The sequence below is a fragment of the Mirounga leonina genome, unplaced genomic scaffold, assembly GCF_011800145.1.
Source record: "Mirounga leonina isolate KUSES-001 unplaced genomic scaffold, KU_Mleo_1.0 Mir_94, whole genome shotgun sequence".
Classification (NCBI taxonomy): Eukaryota; Metazoa; Chordata; class Mammalia; order Carnivora; family Phocidae; genus Mirounga; species Mirounga leonina.
This window is the reverse complement of record NW_023270855.1, coordinates 12,850,129-12,870,773: the sequence shown is the minus strand read 5'-3', so window position 1 is coordinate 12,870,773 and position 20,645 is coordinate 12,850,129. Positions and strand designations below refer to the sequence as shown.

Sequence of the window (20,645 nt, the reverse complement as noted above, 5' to 3'; positions counted from 1 at the left end):
GACTTACCCAAGGTCACATGGCAGGCAGATGGCACAGCCAGGATTTAAGCCAACATATGACTCAAAAGTCCTTGCCAAAGAGCCTTGGATGACAACACGGACGATGTCCTGAGGAGTGAAGAGGTTCTGGGGCATCCACCAGGGACAAGCTGCTCTCTGTGCCTGGCGCCGAATTACCCAAAAGGCAGGTGCACTAAGGGCCCTGGGAAAGCAGCCCTGGCTCCCTTCCATGGCCCCCCAACACTGGAAAATAATTTCTTTTTGATATTTCCGAAAAAACCATTGAGATAATCTCATGAAGCCAATCAAGACCTTATTGGGTTTTTCTACATTTATTTTGTTTAGTGTTGTTTTCTGTTTGAATTTCCTATGGGGAGGGAGCACCATGACATTTATGCCTCAGGATATTAGGGTTTAATTCCCCCTGGGGTCTTAGGACCTCTCCAGACCTTCCCCAGCGCGTAGGTACTATGCCACCCTCCAAGAGTTTAGGAGGGGCGGTGAGGAAGGCCCCGCCACCCTGCTTCTCTAGGGGCTCCTGAGGCCGCGTTCGGGTGTTTCCCGGGGCAGTGGCCTGGTCTCCCCTGACCCGTGGCTTCCCATGGACCAGCCCTTCAGACAAGGCGCTCACTGTCCAGGCATGTTCCAAGCCACCGGCTCGAGCCTGAGCCAGCCCAGGCCTGTTGCAATGAGTCAGCCTTTCACTGGGGAAAAACGTGGTGACTGGCCGGCAAGTCACTTTTTCCAGCTTGGCCGTGGTCCTGGGCTGGGTTTTGGGAGGGCTTCTTTTCTCCCTTTGGGATTCTACTGCCTAGGGCATGCTCCCAGGGGGTCCTGGGAAGCATGGGGGCTGGAATTCTTATGCTGGGGGGTAGGTCGAGTTGCTTCAATGGAGCAGGATGAAGGTGTCCCTCCCCTACATGAGAGAACGAGAGAACGTGGAGGCCACAAAGATTGTATCTGCATCTGCTACACAGGTGAGCCCAGAATGGCCGCTGGGGAAGGGGTGTACACAAGGAAGTCCACCCTGCCACCCTCTGCAGGCTGGGGTGGCACAGCACCCCCAGCAACCTGGAGCTTGGGGCATTCTTGGCCCCTTACCAACTAGAATGCTTTCCTGAAGATGCTGCTGCCGAGGGCCCCCGGAATCTTAAAGCAAGCACCGTTACCTTCCATGAACCTGCCCCCACGCCCAGCTCAGTGCCAGGGCTTGGGTTTCAGAGCCGTTCACTTTACCATCCCTTCTGACTCACCCCCAGCTTCCCTGAGGTTTGCACAGCTCTGCTGACATGGATTCTCCCAGTGTAACTGGGGGAGGGAGAGGCGACGACCATTAGTCAAAGGTGGGAAGGGTGTGTGCGGGTGGGGTTTTGGCCCTTGGTGGCTCATGGAGCAAATTCTTTCTCTCTGCCTCTGAGGCTCTGACCTCATCATTTTTGTGATTCGCAAGGACTAACCTCTCTCACTAGACCATTCATCCAGGCCACAGATATTTGCTGATACCCTTTACTGATAGCCCAGATTCTGGGCTTTGGGGGTGTAGCAGTGCACGGAACAGTCATGTTTCTGTCTTCGTGGAGAGTCTGAGGGGCGGACACAGGTACTCTCCAGATAATTACATAAGCAGATACCAACAATCCACGAAAAATATGAAGGAAGAGTATGCAAGAGAAGGCATCAGGGCCTGGTGTCAGAGAAGGCTCGCCTGAGATAGAACAGATAAGGAGGAGTTGTCTGGGGGAAGTTGGAGTGAGGAAGAGGGTGAGAATGGTGCTTGTTATGGGTTGAACTGTGTCCCCCCTCCCTGAAAAAGATGTTGGAGTTCTAACACCCCGGTATCTCAGAGTATGACCTTATTTGGAAATAGGGTCTTTACAGAGGTAAGCAAGTCAACCTTGCTTGAGGTCATTAGGATGGGCCTTCATCCAATAAGGTGTCCTTATACAAAGGGGCAATTTGGATGCCAAGACAGACATGATACAGGGAGGAGGCCATGTGAGGACGAAGGCAGAGATCAGAGGGCTGCATCTATTAGCCAAGGAACGCCAAAGGTGGCCAGCAATTCACCAGAGGCTGGGGGAGAGGCCAGGAGCAGAGTCTCCCTCGAAGCCCTCAGAAGGAACCACCCCTGCCAACGACACCTTGATTCTGCACTTTCTGGCCCCCACAACTTGAGAACAAATTTCTGCTAATCTGTGGTCCTCTGTTACAGCAGCCCCAGCAAACCAATGCAGTGTTCCAGGCGGAGGAAGCCACAAGTGGGAAAGCCTAGAAGGTGAGGGGGGCGAGGCAAACTTCAGAAAGCAAGCCACCCTGGCTGGAAGGCAGAGTCACAAATCCCTTTATCTCTAATGAGAGGAGAGGGGGTCAGTGAGGGCAACTATACAAATAATAAAATAATAAGCACCTTGAAGATGGATAGAACATAGAGATAAGCCCGCGGAGGCAGCAAGTGACTGGGGTAGGTGGAGATTTTCTTGTGGGGATGAGGACTGGAGCCTTAACCCTAGGAGAGAGGGAAATCTATCAGAAATCACAGGGCAGGAGACCTGGAGTCTAGTTGGAGCTGTGTGACCTTGGGCAAATTGCTGTCTCTGTGTTTTAGTTCTTCAATCTCTTTCCTTATCTGGGACATTCCATGACCATGTGACTAGCAGTGTGCTTGATGTTGCCACCCTGTGTGTGACGAGCAGGGTGAGAGGGAAGAGAGAAGAATGAAAATAGTATCCAACATCATTTTTGTTCTTAGGGAGCTTGTAGTCTGCTTGGGGACATGACATTTGTTTAGGCCAGTACACAATAAAGTGTGACGTGTGGTAAGAAGACAGCATCAGATATTCTCAGGGGCTGAAGTGGGGGTTTCCCTCATGGGGGTGGGGGAGGAGAGGGGGTCCTGATACCTGGGTAAAGGCCCCCTGGTGGCCACATCTGTGCTATGCAACTCCATCTCTCCCTCCCGCTCCCCCCATAGTTGATTGACCCAGGGAATAAACACATGATCCAAGCTGGACCAATCGGAGTCTTCCCCTGCGATTTTGGAGGCAGGGTAGAAGCCTTGGATCTAGGGAAGAAAATTCAGGTTCTCTCTAAAGAAATAGGATGCTTTGGTGGCCATGTTTCCTGCCCCATAGAAGGGGCTGGTTTGTGGGAATGAAGCTGACAGGCAAAGACAAGATGGGAGAGACAGAAAGACAAAGAGAGATAGACAGAGCAAGGGAAAGCCCTTCCGTTGTCCCAAGGGCTGGCTGCACTTCTGCTTTTCCTGGGCTTACATGAGTTATACTCCCAGATTCATCGTCCCACATTTCTCCTTTTGGCCTCGGCTATTAGAGAATAAGAACAATGTGTATCTTATTTATTGAGAGCTTACTATATGCCAGGCACTCTTCTAATGCTTTGTGGGTATTCATTTAGCTGACTGTCACCCAGCCTTATGAGGTTGGTACCGTATGCCCATTTTAGAGATGAGAGGGTTGAGGCTGAGAGAGTAAGTGGGTAAATTACCACTTACCTGGAAGTGGGTAGGCTAGCAACTGTCAGAGCGATGTCTAGCCCTCTGGCTCCCAGGTGCACTCCTAACCATTGGCCCGTACTGCCTATTTTTGAATGAATGAGTGAAAGCACACCAGCTAGCTAAAGACACACACATACACCTGTGTTTTAGGGGAGCTGGCAGTGGAGAAGAGCAGATGGGGAGGAAAGCACCGAGAAGTAGTGAGGCCTAGGAAACTTACACTCCAGAAAGATTCCCAAAGAAGTGAGGTGTGAATGAGCCTCAAACATGAGTTGGACTTCTGAATGTCACAAGGAAATAGGGACACTTAGGTCCGGAATCTCCTTCTTTTTTGGAAGATTTTATTTATTTATTTATTTGAGAGTGAGAGAGAGCGCGAGTGGGGGAACTGAGAGGGACAAGCAAACTCTGCACTGAGTGCCGTGCCCAATGTGGGGCTCATCTCAGGACCCTGAGATGATGACCTGAGCTGAAAGCAAGAGTCAGGTGCTCAACCAACTGAGCCACCCAGGTGCCCCTGGAATCTCCTTCTTAAATCAACAGAATAATTGCTTTCATGAATTGAGAGCATTCTCTATGGCCTGCACCCTTCCTACCTTCTGAGTCATCTCAGCCTCTGGTGTTAGAGGCTTGTCTAATCACCCTTTGGATGGCTCCCCCCTTCCCCGCCCCCCGCCTTGCAGTCTACAGCAAGGTCAGCTTCATTGGCTGTTCTTTTCAAAGCCATGCGATATTCCTTGATAATGACCAACGTTTCTAAGGCAAAAATTGACAAATATTTATGACACCCACAGGCTTCACAAGCTGAGGACAGGAAGCCCAGAACTCCGACCTGTGAGTTGGACTAGATCCATGGATGAGGGTGGATGAGCCACAGTGGGAATGGCAGAGCCCAAGGAGGTCACTTTATCTGCTGGCCGCCTTCGCTGGGGGACTAGATTTCACTCACTATCTCCCCTGGTGATCTCTCGAGCACCCACTTCACCCTGGTGTGGCAACGCGCTGCTTATTAGCTTTGAGGCCAGGCCAACCAGACAAGAAAAGGCACATCCCAATTTCAAAGGGCTGCTGTAGACCAGGACGCTGGGCAGAGGCTGGTGCCCCCACGGCGAATCCGGCTGCATCAGGATCGAGCTGGTGCGAGGCAGGACGGGGTGCTGCCCTGCGGGCTCAAGGGGTTTCCAAGTTGCCAACAGGAGATTTGAAGAAAATTCATTTTCCAGGCAGCCTCATCTTTCAGGAGAACAACCTCTGGGGTCTTTTTGGGGAGTCTCAGGGATAAAAGTTCTTTTGGAGAAAAATGGCCCTTAAAAAAATGCACCCTCACTCTTAGACACCTGAACTCTTAAATAACTTTGGAGCATTTTCTTTGTTCCTGGTACTATGCTAAGCACTCTATACACAGAACGTCTCTTAATTAATCCTCAGAACACCTCATGCAGAGAAGATGACTCCCCTCATCACATGTCCTGGGGAAAACTGAGGTTCAGATTTTTTGGAGGTCATATAGCTAATAAGTGACAGAGCCGGAGTAAAACTCGGGAATGACTTCAAATTCCTTGCTCTTAACCAGAGGGCTATGTTGGGACCTATTAGGTACACATTTCACTGAAGCCTAGATGTTTCCCTCTTATCCCTTCACCCAACTCGTAGTTCTTCTTTTTTTTTTTTTTTAAAGATTTTATTTATTTATTTGACAGAGAGAGAAACAGCGAGAGCAGGAACACAAGCAGGTGGAGTGGGAGAGGGAGAAGCAGGCCTCCCGCCAAGCAGGGAGCCCGATGTGGGACTCGATCCCAGGACCCGGGGATCATGACCTGAGCTGAAGGCAGACGCTTAACGACTGAGCCACCCAGGCGCCCCCAATTCGTAGCTCTTAAGGACCTACTACTGTGTGGCGGGTACTGTTTTAGATGCTGGGGATAGAGCAGTACTTAAATAAAACAGACATAAGCCCCCGCCATCATGGAGCATAAAATACATCAACAAAATTGAAAAGCAGCATTATAAGTCAGGGATCATCGCTCTACTTGGTAGCTGAAGTAACTGAGACAGGTGTTCATTATTGTCTGCGTAACCCCCAAATCCCTTCCTTCGTGCTTTGTTGTCCAACAAATATTCTTTGACAACCTACTAGGAGTCAGGAGCTGTGCTAGGCACTGGGGCCCCGGGGTCACTGAAACGGATGCAGTCCCTGCTCTCATGGCATCTACATTCCTGTCAGATTGCTCAGTCTTCCTAACCTGTAGCTGCTGCTGCCAGGACAAGGAACTGTACTGGCTTTGGCCCCGAGGCTGTTTCTCAGAAAAACCTGAAGCAGAAGGGGCAAGGCCAGCCGTGTGTGAACTAACCAAGTCGGTGCAAGTGCTGGGGACCGTAGGTGCCCTTTGTTCTCCCTCTCTGGATGGTGACCCCTGACCCAAGGTTTGTTGGAAGGAACTCTAGGGGAGAAGTCATAGCCCTGGGTCTTAACCATGTGCCTAGCTTTGAGCCAGTCATCTAAACAATCCAAGGCTCATCCCTCATCTATAAAATGGAAAGAAGCCCTTGACCTAGCAGCAGACTTGCAAGATGGTGATGAATTCAAATGAAATAATGGCCCCATGAGCATTTTTTAAAAAAAGATTTAATTTATTTGAGGGGCACCTGAGTGGCTCAGTCGGTTAAGTGTCTGCCTTCGGCTCAGGTCATAATCCCAGGACCCTGGGATAGAGTCCCACGTCGGGCTCTCTGCTCAGCGGGGAGTCAGCTTCTCCCTCTCACTCTCCCTTTGTGCTCTCCCTCTCTTCTCTCTCTCTCAAATAAATAAATAAAATCTTTTTAATAAAATCCTTAAAAAAGATTTTATTTATTTAAGAGAGGGCACAAGCCGGTGAGGGGGGTTTGGGGGCGGAGAGTGGGACAGGGGCAGAGGGAGAGGGAGAAGGAGACTCCCCGCTGAACAGAAAGCCCCACATGGGGCTCAATCCCAGGACTCTGGGATCATGACCTGAGCTGAAGGCAGCCACTTCATCAACTGAGCCACCTAGGCGCCCCTCCATGAGCATTTTTGGATTTTTCTTCTGGGTCCTACATTCTACGCTAGTGTCTTCCAGTTCTTCACTTCCTGTTACTACAGTGCTTCAGAAGGATCTTAGAAAGTCATTCCCATGAAGGTATAAATAACTTATGGGCTTTCAAGTCTTACCTCTCCCAGGCCTAGAGCCTTTCTCATTAAAGAAAAACTGATTCTGGACAAAATGGAGTAACAGGGGCCAGTTCTACTCTCCCACCTGAAACAATTAAAAAGTGCCTTAACTGTGTCCTGACAAAACGTGATAATATTTATAAGAGTGAAAAAATATCCAGCACCCAACAAGGTAAAATTCCTAACGTCTGTCATCCATTCGAAAGAATTTCCAGTGGCAATATCTTGGACAAGAATATTAGCCCCCCGAGGGCAGGGATTTTTGTGTTTTATTTCCCAGGTCCTAGAAAAGTACCTGACACATCGTAGGCACGCAATAACTCTTTGCTGAATAATGAATGAATGACAGGGGATGTCAGGCATCAGTGAGCATAATGTCCAGCCTGGGCAGGGGTCACCTCCGGAGTCCTAGAACCCACCCGGTGCTTACAGCCTGCCCGACAGATACGGTCCTCAAATCAGCCCACGCATGGGAGAGGAGACCCTCTGAACAGCGACAGCCTTTAGAGGGAGGGAACCTCTGCCTCAAGAGCCCCGTCATCACGTCATCACGTCGGGAGGAAAAGGAAAGCTTCTACTCAGTGATAACCATCGCTGTGAACTCCTCCCCGCGGCACCCCCTCCCTGCAAGCCCCCGCCTGTTTACTGGAAGACGCGACCCTGTGTTCTACATCCTGAGCACTGAGAGATTTCATCACTGGCTCAAGGCAAGACAGAGAAGCTGGGTGTCAAGGTGATAAATCGTGTCAGATTTGGGATGGTTGGGGTGCTGTGGGGGGTGGGGCATATGTCGAATGAGTCTGCTCGTTCTTGTGTTAATCCTTTCATTCTGCACGAATTGATTTGGGTCATGCCTCATGTGTGCATGGGGCCTCCAGAGACAAAAATGAAAACAGTGGTGATGAAAATAATCATAAAAGTCATATTTTCTAAATGATTACTTCAAAAGGCAATGTGTTGGCGTGGCCAGGAGTGTGGCTCTAAGCCAGTCTACTTGGGTTCTTAATTTCAGCCTTTTACCAGCACCGTGACTCTGGGCAAGTTACTGAAACTCTCTGAGACTCCATCTCCTTGTCTCTAAAATGGGGTTGTTCTAACTAAATGAGTTAATACATTTAAAGCTCTTGGAACAGTATCTGCTATTTGTTTGCCTGGCATCCCGTTAGACACTTTCCAGCCCTATGCTGGGGCGGCTGGTGTGGTGCTGGTGGTGGGGTCAGGGAGGGGGGTGGGGAGGGCTGGAATTGCAGTCATGAGCTCTGAGTTGGAAGCTGGGCACCCGCTTTCTCACTGTGTGACCTTGGGCAAGTACTTACCTTCTTGGAACTTCCTTTCTCTCACCTGGCAGGGGATGCAAGTAAACTCCATGAGGGTGGAGAATTCTGTTTGTTCACTCCTATCTCCTCAGGGTCTTCAACCGTGCCTGGCTTAATAAATACCTCTTGAATATTTGGATGAATATATCATAATCAGGTTCAGCAGCATCATTTGTAGGGCCCAGGGTAAAACGAAAATGTGGGGCCCCTCATTGAAAAATCAAGACTTTCAAGATGGCGATGGCTGAGTATAAAACCAAGCGCGGGGCCCTTTGAAGTGCGGGGTGGCCCTGTGTGACTGCACGGGCCACACGCCCACGGAGTTGGCTCTGACAATAGCTCTCCCATGTTGTTGATACAAGGATGAAGTGAGTTAATGCCTGTAAAGCAATGAGCATATGCTTGACCCAGAGCAGGCTCTCAATATGTGCCGATATTCCTCCTGTCCTAATTTGTGTTCACCCACGTCCCTATGAGAGCACACGGGTATTACCCCACTTCCCAGGGCAGGGAAGGGGGCTTGGAGAGGTGATGAAGGCACTTGCCCACTGTCCCACTGATGAGGAGGGTAGGATTTGAACGCAGGTCAGGCCAATGCTGACTCTACCGTGAGGGAATGGTGAGTGGAAGCAGGGGAAGATGCAGAAGGGTGCGGGGAGCCAGGAAGGAAGGGTCTTGGGTTGGAATGGCTTCCTTAGGCCTGATTGTCTGATAACCCGAGTTTGTTCCTGTTGTTCAGTGGGGAACCCACAGGCCTGAGAGGCTTCTGAGCTGGGCAAATGAGAGTGGCTCTGCCTGGCCCATGACCCTCTGCGAGTGGAGAGGGTCATGGACAGCAGGGACCCAGACGAGTCAGGACTGAGGCCTGGGCCAAGGACAGAGCCTAGGCTGGCCGTGGAGGCCTGAATTTATGGATGAAAATCCAACCTCTGCTACTGACAGCCCCTGACAAAACTGTCCCTTTCCCGTGGTCTAGAAGGCTGCTGTGACCCAGGCCCTGCTGCCCCACCTCCCCTCCTCCCATGCTTCTCCTTGCTCACCTCAGTCCCTCCTTGGACTTCCTAGAAATCCACCAGTTTCTTTCCCACCCAAGGGCCTTGGCTCTCCCTGTTTGTCCTGCTGAGAACAGCCTTTCCCAGCTTCCTTCCCACCCATCCCACCATAGCTCAAATGGCACCTCTGAAAAAAAGCCTTCCCTTACCGTTTTTGCTAAACACCACCATGCTCACAATCTATACTTCCTTGCCTTGCTTGCTTCCTAACCCCATCTACAATTGCTTTCCTTGCTGATTTGCTTATTTGTTCGCCCTTGACTAGAACATACACAAATAAACTTGATAACAGGAACTGTGCTCGGATTTCTATTCCTCTCACCTAGGACAGTGGCCACCACATGGGAGGGATCGATACCTATTTGTTGAGTCCACAGACAAATGAATAGCTGTATGACGGTGGGAAAATGACTTATGCTCTTTGGGCCTTAGTTATCCCATCTATAAAATGGGAGTAATACCTACTTCTTAGGTGGACATGTGGATTAAAACAAGGCTGCCATTTATTGAGGGCTCCCTGTGTGTCAGGCACTGTACTAGGTACACAAAGCCTGGCATCTAGAAAGAGTTTGATTAACGACAACTCTTACTTGCATTACTACCATTGCTACTACTAATCGGACCCCATAGGTCGGGCTCCCCGAATTGAGAAGCTGCACCCTGGATCCTGAGATGTCCCCCAAGAGGTTCCATGGAGTCCCAAGGTAGGGAGACAATCCCGGGAGCCGGAAGCAAAGGTGACACTCTGGGAAGGAAAACTAGTCTGAAATCCTCTGGGGTTCCTTCTTTTTGGATTTCTCTTTTCTCTCCTGACTATCCCATCCCACTCCACCCCTGCTCAGCCCCGCCCTTCCCAACCACACACCAAGAATAAACCTCACACCCTGCGTGCCTCCGTGTCACAGTTTCCTGCCTTTATGGTCACAGGCGGCTAGGGCTCTGAGGGATTTTCCAGCTCAGGGCAACGCTAGTGGGACCCGAGGCAATGTGACATAAGAGGAGCTGTGATAGAGACCCAGAACCAGGAAAACCCCGAGCAGACACCGACAGAGAACCGGAGCGGGGCCCCTCAGACGGTGCCTGTGGCGGAGGCCCCCGGGAAGGGGAACCAGGCCTTCTCTCTGCCTTCCTCCTCTGCCCTCACAGCAGGCCATCAGAGGCTTGCTGCTGGCGGTGAAGGCTGTCCTGGCTCGCGGCCAGGGGTCCCCAGACTGACCAGGCCCAGAACCAGAAACTGCACTTCGGGTCTGAGACATTCATGGCCAGGCTGGATCCAGATGGATTCCAGTTTAGAGACCCACCCATTCCTTGAGGAAGTCCTGTTTTCTCTCCCTTCTCTTCCCCTTCAGATAGTCTCCAAGGACTCTCCGGTGTCCTGTGCTAACCCCTGGCAGTCTCACAGATAGCTATCGGCGTCAGATACCATCGCGAGAGAGCTATTTCCCCCCTCGGTCTTTCTCTTCTAATCTCCACTGCTGATATCTATCTACTTCTTCCAAACCTGTCAGGGGACCTGGTTTCCAGTTCTGCTCTGGCTCTGACTTACTCAGTGACTTCAAGCAATTTCCAGCCTTTCTCTGCGCCTCGGTGACCCATCTATAATATGAGGCCCCACATGGTCCATTTCGGCTCTGACATTCTAGGGTTCAAAGTTTAGAGATTCAACCCAAGAATATTTACCAGAAGGGGTGCTGCTGCCTACCCTGTCTCCATGCCCTTAGGACTTGAAAGGTTCACACACAGTATGACCTGCTCCCTGCCCACCTTCTTGGCTGTGTGACCATGGCCACAGTCACTGTCGAATGGACAGAGGACAAGATATTTGGAAGACTAAAAAGGCAAAATGTCTAACACAGCGCTTCCTAACACCTAACAGGTGTGCATTAAAAGGAAGCCATTATGAATTAAAAAGAAAAGAACAAGAGGACAGAAAGTCTAAAGGGAAAAAATGTGGTCAAAGAATGATCCATTCAGCAAACATTTGGAGCATGTCCTATGGTGCACTGGGGTTACAAAAATGAATATGGAACTCAAGAACTCAGAATTCAAGATACTGAAAGTGGAGGAGGCAGATTTGTCAACAGATGTTCTGTAGCATTCTGATTTCTCTATTTCCCAGAATCCAAGTCCATTGTAAAGCTGTTCACTGAACAAGGGTGCAGGCTCAGAGTTCATGGGTGCTGAAATTCAAGCCAGGTTCCATTTCCTAAACATGGGTCTAGAGGGCTGTGTCTTCCCTGAAAAGTCCTTTCTCCGACTTCTCACAAATGTGCCATTTGAGCTTGCTAGTCCAGGCCCAGCAGCATCCACATTTGCCCTGCTCTGAGCCATTCAAGTCCCCATAACCAGAGTGGTCGTTTCAGGCTTAAAAGAACAATGTTCACACACACACACACACACACACACACCCTCATGAGTACCTCATCATCCTTAACTTGGCCTTCAAGCTCCTTTACTATCTGCCATTAGCTCCTTCTCATCCAGCTCTATGATCTCCTCCCCACTCATACTCCTTAAGACTACAGAGTCCATACTATGTTCCTTCACTTCCTTCCACTAAGCCAGAAGGCCTTTGCACGTGCTGTTTCCTCTGTCAGGAATAACCTCTTTTCCCTGTTTGACCAGCGAATGCCTCAAATCTCCAGATCCCAGTTGAGACACTATTCTCTCCAAGAAGCCTACTTTGAATCCTCTGCATGCCCCCACCCCATCAGACCTCATTCTCCCTTACGTGCCCTCACAGCTGCCGCACTTCTCTAAAGCCCTTGTCAGACTCATAATTCAGTGATTAATAGTATTAATAGTTGATGATTGCCTTTCTCCCCTGGGAAATTAGAAGCCCTTGGGGCATAGGTACCAAGTCTGTTCCATGCTGTGTATGTTATCTATGCCCCCTTTCATCTGTCTATCTATGCACTTGCTATGTGCTATCACCTATCACCCCAGTGCATATAGTTGGTGCTCAATCATTGAATAAGTGCCCAATCACAGCTTAATAGAATGAAAGCCAATAGAGAGGTGAGTTCCACTTGTCTGAGGAAGGAGCAGTTGCAGGCGAGGAAGGTTGCAAACAGGAGGTATCCTTGTTTTGGGGGTGCCTGGAGGGACACGTGGGGTTCCCATGGCACACTGGCTGAAGGCAAGGGCAGAGGGTACTAGGCCTTCGGGGGCCCATGGAGAGGGGCCGCTCCAGACAAGCTGGCAATCATGTGGAAGTCAGAGATCTGGTCTTCCCCAATTTCCTGGGCGCCCCAGGACATATACACCCTGTGCCTTTGCCGGCATGTTGATAAGAGACTCCCCAGATATCCCGACTGGGTGAACGTGAACCCCGTATGGTTCCAAACTCCATCACAAAACCACAGTGGGGCTTCAGAAACCCTAACACGCATCGCCACTTGGCTGGCAGTTTGGGGGCAGATTGTTCTCTAGGATGCAGAGAGGGCCCTTGTGATCCAGGGAGAGCAGAACCTGGAGGCCGTAATGAATGCCTTCTCGAGGCGCCCTTCAAGTGCTCTCAGCTGTGGGTGATGCCCCACCACCACCCCCAGCACAGGGCCTTTCCCAGGGCCACTTCGCTTCTCTTGAATTAATTATTCTTCACATGCTAAATGTAAATTATATTTTTAAAGGATCAGGGACATTTTCAAACACTTTTGCAATGGGAGAGAACAGTATAAAGACCCTCCCACCCAAGACCCAGCTTCAAGAAATACCCATTCCTGCACCATTTGCTTTGTTTATATTTCCCCCCAAACTGGATTCGTTTAAATCAAATTCCAGACAACTTACCGTGTTATTTGGAAATGCTTTGATTGGTAGTACTCCCTTTTAAAATGCAAGTAATCTGTGTTCTTGACAAGGGGGGAAATGTTTTAAATTAAAAGAGGAAGAAAATGACACATATCCCAATCACCTGGTGTTGATTTCAATGGGATGGCTCCGGCAGGGGTTGGGTTTGAACCTCTGCTTTGTTGCCTGCAGTTATGTGACCTGGGTAAGGTGCCCCTGTGGGCCTCAGCTTCCATGGATATAAAATGCATAGAGGAAGTGTGTGTGTCTCACCTAGGCTTGTTGTGAGGAGGAAAGACATGGTTACCGTTGGCTCGTGCTCAGTAAGTGCTCAGTACAGATGGAGCATCCTGCCTGGTCTAAGACCTATGATGTGCTTGGCATCAAAACTCTGCAGAAGGCACAGCTGCTTCACCCACAGAATGGGAGCAGAATTGCTCAGGAAGGGAGGCGGCCCAGTGTGGGAGGGAACACTTCTGCTTGCCTGCGGGGTTTGGAATCTCAGATCCTTGGGCCATCTTAAATTGCTTCCAGAGGCTGACCTCAGTGCTGGGTTATTACTAATCCACACCATTTGATCAGGGTGACTTTTGCCTTCTAATTCCACACTGTCTGGAGGGAAAAGAAGAGGAAGCGCTGAAAGGAAGATGTAGTCTAAACATGTCCACTTTGCAGATGGGAAAACTGAGGCCTGCCAAGTGAAGCCACCAGGATCCCAGAGCTGGCTAATGGCAGAGTGAGGACCGGAGAGGCCAGGTTCCAGCCTCAGTCTTGCACCTATAAAATGGATGGGCTGAAAGCCTGGGAAATGTCAACTCTCCTGAGATCCTGAAGGTACAGCAAGCAGAAGGCCCACCCCTCGGAGCCGGTCAAAGAGTAGCTGAGACGTTTATGCACTTGGGGTGAGGGCAGCTTCTAAGAATCGGGGCCATGTGTTTTTTCCCAAGAGACTTTTGAAAGCAAAGCTTGCAGGGACCCTTCTCTTCCAGACAGGAGGTCATAGCCGAGGTATCTGACCAGATGCAAACAACTTCCCTCTCTGTTCTTGTTAACGCTGATAAAAGGGCTTCCTTCCGCATTCTCAGGATCGGCTTTTCACCCCTTGCCACTGGCCGACTCAGCCACCAGTCCCCTTCTTGTCACACTATCCTCCCACTGCCCCCACCCTCTCGCCGCCCTCCACTTGACCTTGTCCTAGACCGTCCTTTTGGCAGGATTTGTGGGCCGCTGGACTCTCCTCACCTCAGCTGGCTTCTTCTCTTCTTTCTGACACTGGTGGTTTGTGTTTCACTTCTCCACCGGGGCAAGGGGTGGAGGCAGGCCTGATGATAACTCGGCCTTATTTCTGGCAGCTGTGGTGGGCCTTGGGGGCAGAAGATGTCTAGTTCTGGTTCTGCTGGCAGACACGCCTCTCCACCTGGCCAGCTCCGGTTTCCTCTTTTGCACCCTGGGGATGGTCTTGTCTGCCTCGTAGGGCTTGGCGGTGGAAACCAGTGCTAGTGACTAACACAAATTGAGCATCTACTACGTGCCAGGGACAGCATGGGATTGACCTTGGAAGCCTCATGGCAGCTCTGTTCAACAGACTTGCCCAGCGACACACAGGCCGTGAGGGGTGGAGGCGGGCTTTGGAGCCAAGTTTTGGGCCTCCAGAGCATGAGCTCTTAACCACCTCACCACACTGCCTCCCTAAAAAGTAACATCTATATGACCCACCTGGAACTACTAGCAGCAGAGGCTGCAGATTTCGCAAAGTGTAAAAGATCTCCTCTGTTCGCATGCCTGCCATATCTGAGCGACAGCTACTGACGGGGTGCCCCCACCCCCTTATTTCACTAAGTATAAAGTCTATACTTTTACTGGTACTATCCCATTGTATTGATAGGGGAAGCGGCAGCTTAGAGAGGTTAAGGGACTGAGCAGGGTCATATAGCTAGTGGGGGGGGGTGCAGCAGGGAGATTTGAAGGCATCCAGATTCATTCATTCCATTATTGAGCTCCGACTGTATACCAGCCTGCATGTCCAGTGCAGTTTTGAAGGGGGGTCCGCAACGGGGTTCCTGCCCTCTCAGGGCTTCCACTTGAAGAGGCGCGTGGGTAATAATTCCGTGACAGATCTTGGCTGCTCGGCTGATAACACTCTGCAAGGCTGTTTCCCTTGCACTGTTCACACTGAAATCACACTCAGCAGCCAGCTCGCCATTAATTGCCAGAATGGATGGAGCCACCCAAGCAACAGAGCTCTGGAGCTAGACCCTGTGGCCACAGGTCACTTGGAGTGAACTCGAATGGCCTGCCGTGCCCCTGCTGCCTCGTTCTCTCCCAATAACATCCAGCAGCTGCCAGGCCTGCAGGCCAGAGGACCCCTGGGGCTGGCAGCAGGCTGGGTGGGGCCTTGACTCACCGCCACCCGCCGAGCTGTGTCTGAACACTTCCCCTCCAGCACGCCAGAACACCCATTTGGAAACCAAGGTGAAAAGAGGGTAGAGTCCAGTCTGGGATTGGAGCCTGGGCATCTACATCTGTGTGGTCTTTCTCTGTCCCCGTCTCCTCCTCCTTCCTTCCTCAGTAAATGCGCGTTCATTCGAGCAGAGCCAACCAGGCGGCTGCCTCAGCCTGAAGCTGCTGAAGGGTCACCTTGAATTTAAAAAATCTCTGTCACCCGTTCTCCCTTCCTTCCCCCTCTCTCAACCTCTCCTCCTCTGGCCACTGACTGACTCTTGTTTAAGTTCCCTTCTCTTCTCTCTTTCCCCTCTGCCATGCCTTGCCCTTCATTCTTGGCACACGTTGCAGGCGAGGAGAACCCCTTTCTTTCTTCCACCCCATACCTTTGCTCCTTGTTTGTTTGTTAAGAAAAAGTTGCCTCCAGGCGCCTGGGTGGCTCAGTGGTTAAGCGTCTGCCTTCAGCTCAGGTCATGATCTCAGGGTCCTGGAATCAAGCCCCACATCGGGCTCTCTGCTCGGCGGGAAGCTTACTTCTCCCTCTCCCACTCCCCCTGCTTGTGTTCCCTCTCTCGCTGTGTCTCTCTCTGTCAAATAAATAAATAAAATCTTTAAAAAATAAACGTTGCCTTTTCCCCCTGCCTTCAAAATAATATTCCAAGATTGTCTTCTCCCTTCAAAAGTCATTGGTTTCATATACTTTGATCACAGTCATTGGCGGGATTGCTTTTGTGACAAGTGTCCTTTGGTCACCCTGCTCTTGCCGAACAGAAGGATACACTTGCGGGTCAGTCCGCTGGGAGGGAAGACCTGAACCCAGAGCAGCTTCCCTTTCTGCAGGCTGTCTGTGGAGAGGCTTGCAGCAGCTTTGCCGACTTGGACAGAGGCACAGGCCGGGAGTGGGGAGCGAGTGGTGCGTCCACTGGCGTCTAAGCCTCCCAGCTCCGGCCCCGGACCTCTGTCCGCAGTCCTGTCCTCTGTCCTCAGCAAAGTGCGCAGAAGGCACGGTGTCTGGCTTGTCGGTTCCCGCCAGCCACGACCAACGGGGAGTTACTGAAAACATAGTCCTCCACCTCAGAAGTGTTTGTTTAGTCACGGTTGGTAAGAATGTCTGAGAGCAAGAGGGGGAGGAAGAACAGGAGGAGCAGGAGGGCGAGAGAGAGGGAGAGCAGAGACATGGGAAGAGAGACGTTGAGAAAGTCCAGCCAGAGAAGGGGCGTGAGAAATACGGACAGAAACCGCGTTGGGGAGCCCGCACAGGAGACAGCTGCGACAGAACACAAACAAGGGGAAGAGACGCAGAGGGAGAGAGCAGGAGAGCCCGTGGAGTAGAAGAGTCAGAGAAGAGACATGACAATAGGAGGGAGAGCCTCAGGGGAGAAAGGAGAAACTAACAGGAAAGAAAAAAAAATGCAAAGAACCACAGATTTTTAGAGCTGAGAGGGACCTTAAGAGCTGCTTCTTGATTTGGCCAACACGGCATCTTCTAGACCCAGACTGCCTTGGTTGCCCACTTCCTAGCTGTGCAGTGGAGAGAGGTTACTAATTTATCATGCCTCGGTGTCCTCAACTGCAAAATGCAGACAACAGCCCTTACGCCACAGGGTGCTTGGGAGGGCTGCCTAACACAGCTAACAAATGGTCAAGAAAGCCAGTTCTGGCTCTTACCATTTTTTTAAAAAGATCTTATTTATTTATTTGACAGAGAGAGACACAGCGAGAGAGGGAACACAAGCAGGGGGAGTGGGAGAGGGAGAAGCAGGCCTCCTGCCAAGCAGGGAGCCCGATGCGGGGCTCGATGCGGGGCTTGATGCGGGGCTCGATGCGGGGCTCGATCCCAGGACTCTGGGATCATGACCTGAGCCGAAGGCAGACGCTTAAGGGCTGAGCCACCCAGGTGCCCCTGGCTGTTACCATTTATTGAACATTGATGTGGCAGGAAGTGCGTGGTGTGGGACCCAAAGATGCCTCAGACCCTTGCCCTATCGTTGGGGGTGGGTGGGAGTGGGGTGGGGCGTGGGGGGTGTATGCTCCGGTTTTTCCTGGGCTGTCCAGTTTATTTGTGGTTATAAATAACATCCCCCTTTCACTCCCAAAAGTGCCCAGATGAAGAGGATAGCTTATCTCCCTGGATTTCTGGGGCAGAGGGTGTGAGCTAATTGGACGGGGCTGGGCTGGGCCTGCAGCAGACAACAGCTCGAGCCTGCCGAAGGTGACATGGGTCAGGTGCCAGTGATGATGGCGGCTTGGGTTAGCACAGTTTTTAATTCTCCAAGAAAAGCTGGAAATCTAGGTTTTTATACAAAATCCTCCTATTTTTTTCTAAACAGACTTTATTTAGATTTTTTCTCATAGACTTTTTAAAAGAATCGCCTCCCATTAAAATGCCTCCGAATTCCCTTTCAGTCCAGTTAAAGCACACCTGTAGTTTGGGCCAGCAAGTGGTCCATTTCCAACCTCTGCTAAAGGAAGCGACAGTCTATTGAGGGGAGCAAGACAAGTAAACAGGCCGTTACCACACAGGGGATAAGGGTGGTGACCAAGGTGAGTTCAGGGTGAGTCAGAACCCAGAGGAGGGGCAGCTACCTCAGCTGGCAGGTGGGAGTCAGGGAAGACTTCCTGAAAGAGGTGACAACTGAGCTGATTCCTGAGAGATGAGTGGGAACAGTTCCTAGAATTGATACTAATGGTGACTGGAGCTTTTTACCCTGTTGCTTTCTAGGTGTTTGGCACCGTTAACAACCGTACAGAAACCACCTCGCTTAACCAGCACAATAACCCTATAAATCAGATACCTTTGTTATTCTCATTTCCCAGAAGAGACTGAGGCACAAAGAGAGTTAAGTAACTTGCTGCAGGGCACACTGTCAACACGTGCCATGTGCTCCACCGTGCATGCTGTGAAGCCCTATTCCAGAACATTCCGAGGAAGGGCAGAAGGGTATGGCCAAAGAACTGCCAGGCACGCTAATGAACCTGAAGGCGGGCTGTTGCAGCTGAAGCTTGAGATGTGTTTGTAACACAAGGCAAGGCAGTAGATTGTGGGCTGGGACCCAGGAGGCTGCTGGGAGTAACACTCGCCCCTGCTAAGGAGCCTGGACTCTTTGACTAGAGCGAAATGCTAGAAGATTTAAAGATCAGCACAACACACTCCCCCACTTCCCTCCCTCCATTTTATGGAAGAGAAAACTGAGGCCGAGAGCACTTCCCTCCCTCGCCCGAGGCCACACAGCCCAGCTCCGGGGCCAAACTTGGGCTCCTGACTCCCACCGGCACAGGGCCCCACCTTCGGGAGTGCCTGCCCAGTGGGAAAGGAGAGCGCCCAGAACCGTGGCTTTCGAGACTTTACACCGAAGATTAAAGAGTTATCTGAACAAGAGAAGTTAATCTGCTCTGGCTCCGTTCCCTCGCCCGCCCTGGGTGGACCCAAGTTGCTCTTCTGGCCTCACCCTCCCCACCCACCGGCCTCTTGTGAAGGGAGAACCTTCACGAGAAGATGACTCCTCCGTAGAAAGCCTGGGCCTGGGCTTCATCAGGCCCCAGCAACTAAGGAAAGGCGGCGGATCAGATGGGCTGGAGCCGGCCCTGGGTGGTAAATAAAGTCCCTGGACACCGAAGCAGCTTGATCTGTGAGAGTCCTGCCAGGGTGTGGCTGGGCAGGCGGGCAGAAGACAGACGGCCCTTCGGAGACAGTGCCTATCTCTGCTCCCTGGGTTAATGCCTGCCGCTGGTAGATTGATTCGTGTGCAACTGGGAGGGCAATCCAGCCGAGACGTTTCCAATCTGTCTTGTCCCAGCTTGACTGCAGGGCAGAGCAGTCTTACTGCACTCTGACATCTGGTGGCTGGGGAGCCTGGGCTAATTTGCATGGATGGATTCAGACCACCTGGTTGGCTCAGGTGGCCAGGGAGATCCTCCATGTATATTCCAGAAGGCCATGCGTAACTCACAGCAGGCACTGTTCTAGGACCCAGGGGCAGGCGGCACCGCCGGTCTCATGGGACTCATATTCTAGGAGAGGGGACCAAAACGATGACTAGATGAGTAATAAAATAAATAATTTCAGAGACAGTGGAGATGACTCTAGACCAGAATTTTGCAATGTTGACTCTATTGCCATTTTAGGCTGGATGATTCTTGGTTGTGAGGGGCTGTCCTATGCATTGTAGGATACTTAGCATCTCTGGCCTCTGCCCATTAGATGCAAGCAGCAACACCCTTAGATATGACAACCAAAAATGTCTCCAGTGTCAAATATTCCCTGGGGGGAAACATCGCCCCTGCCTGATTGACAAACCCTGCTCTAGACCAGAACTCTTTTTTTTTTTTAAGATTTCATTTATTTATTTATTTATTTGACAGAGAGACAGCGAGAGAAGGAACACAAGCAGGGGGAGTGGGGGAGGGAGAAGCAGGCTTCCTGCTGAGCAGGGAGCCCGATGCGGGACTCGATCCCAGGACCCTGGGATCATGACCTGAGCCGAAGGCAGATGCTTAACGACTGAGCCCCCCCAGGCGCCCCCTCAGGGCACATCTCAATTCCGAGAGCGCAGTGCTAGACCTCCCATCGCTACTGCTTGAGTGCTGAGCTTCAGTGTACTCTCTCCCAGGCTCATCGGAAAGGCAGCTGAGGACAGAGCCTTGCTACTTGGAGTGTGGTCCCAGAGCAACAGCAGTGGTGTCACCTGTCCTGTCGGAAATGCAGGATCTCAGGCCCCTCCCAGAACCTGCTGAATCAGAATCTGCATTTTAATGAGCTCCCCAGGTCATGTGTGTGTACATTAAAGTATGAGAAGCACTGGTGAGGAAATCATAGTGCCCAGTGTCGGGCATCTATCTTGGCGGGGGGGACTGAAGTCCATGAAATAAACTAATTCGGTTAGCAGACACTGCATGTTCCTATTAGCTAACCTGGGGGTCTCAGTTTCCTCATCTATAAAGTGGGGATTACAAATGCTCTGTCTCTGGGTTGAGGTGGCACTAAGTGGGAGCCGCACCAGACGCCTTTCCTCAGCCCACGGCTCCCCTGCCCAAGGGCCTTCCCCCTAGGTTGGAGAGGGGTGAATAGGAGGCAATTTCTGCTGCTAGTGCTGGTGCCCCAAGAGGGGAGACCCTGAACCCCACTTCAGGGCCCGCCTAGTTGGGGAACCCATGTGGAGGGACCTAAGGGGCTTGGGCATGGGGGAAGGCCCTCACTCCAAACAGGGCTTGTGAGCACGTACAGAACGACTTATACACTCACACACACTCCGTGAGCTGTCATGGGGGAGTCTGGGAGTGGTGGAGATTTTGAGGGTGTTGGGGGGAAACTCTGCGACCTGTGTGAACTTCCTGTCCCCAAG

General features: G+C 51.3%; 1 long non-coding RNA gene across 3 annotated transcripts; it reads left to right on the top strand.

Annotated features, from left to right (window-relative positions):
• Positions 1–567: 567 nt before the first annotated feature.
• Positions 568–19,626, top strand: LOC118005268. Of its 3 annotated transcripts, XR_004677796.1 has the most exons (4): positions 568–977; positions 7,134–7,434; positions 13,537–13,695; positions 18,026–19,626. It is a non-coding gene; the product is annotated as an uncharacterized LOC118005268 (long non-coding RNA). The 3 variants fall into 3 exon arrangements; XR_004677797.1 differs by lacking the exons at positions 7,134–7,434; positions 13,537–13,695; positions 18,026–19,626 and adding exons at positions 4,309–4,348; positions 5,739–6,164; XR_004677795.1 differs by lacking the exons at positions 7,134–7,434; positions 13,537–13,695; positions 18,026–19,626 and adding exons at positions 2,213–2,275; positions 4,309–5,182.
• The last annotated feature ends 1,019 nt before the right edge of the window (positions 19,627–20,645 follow it).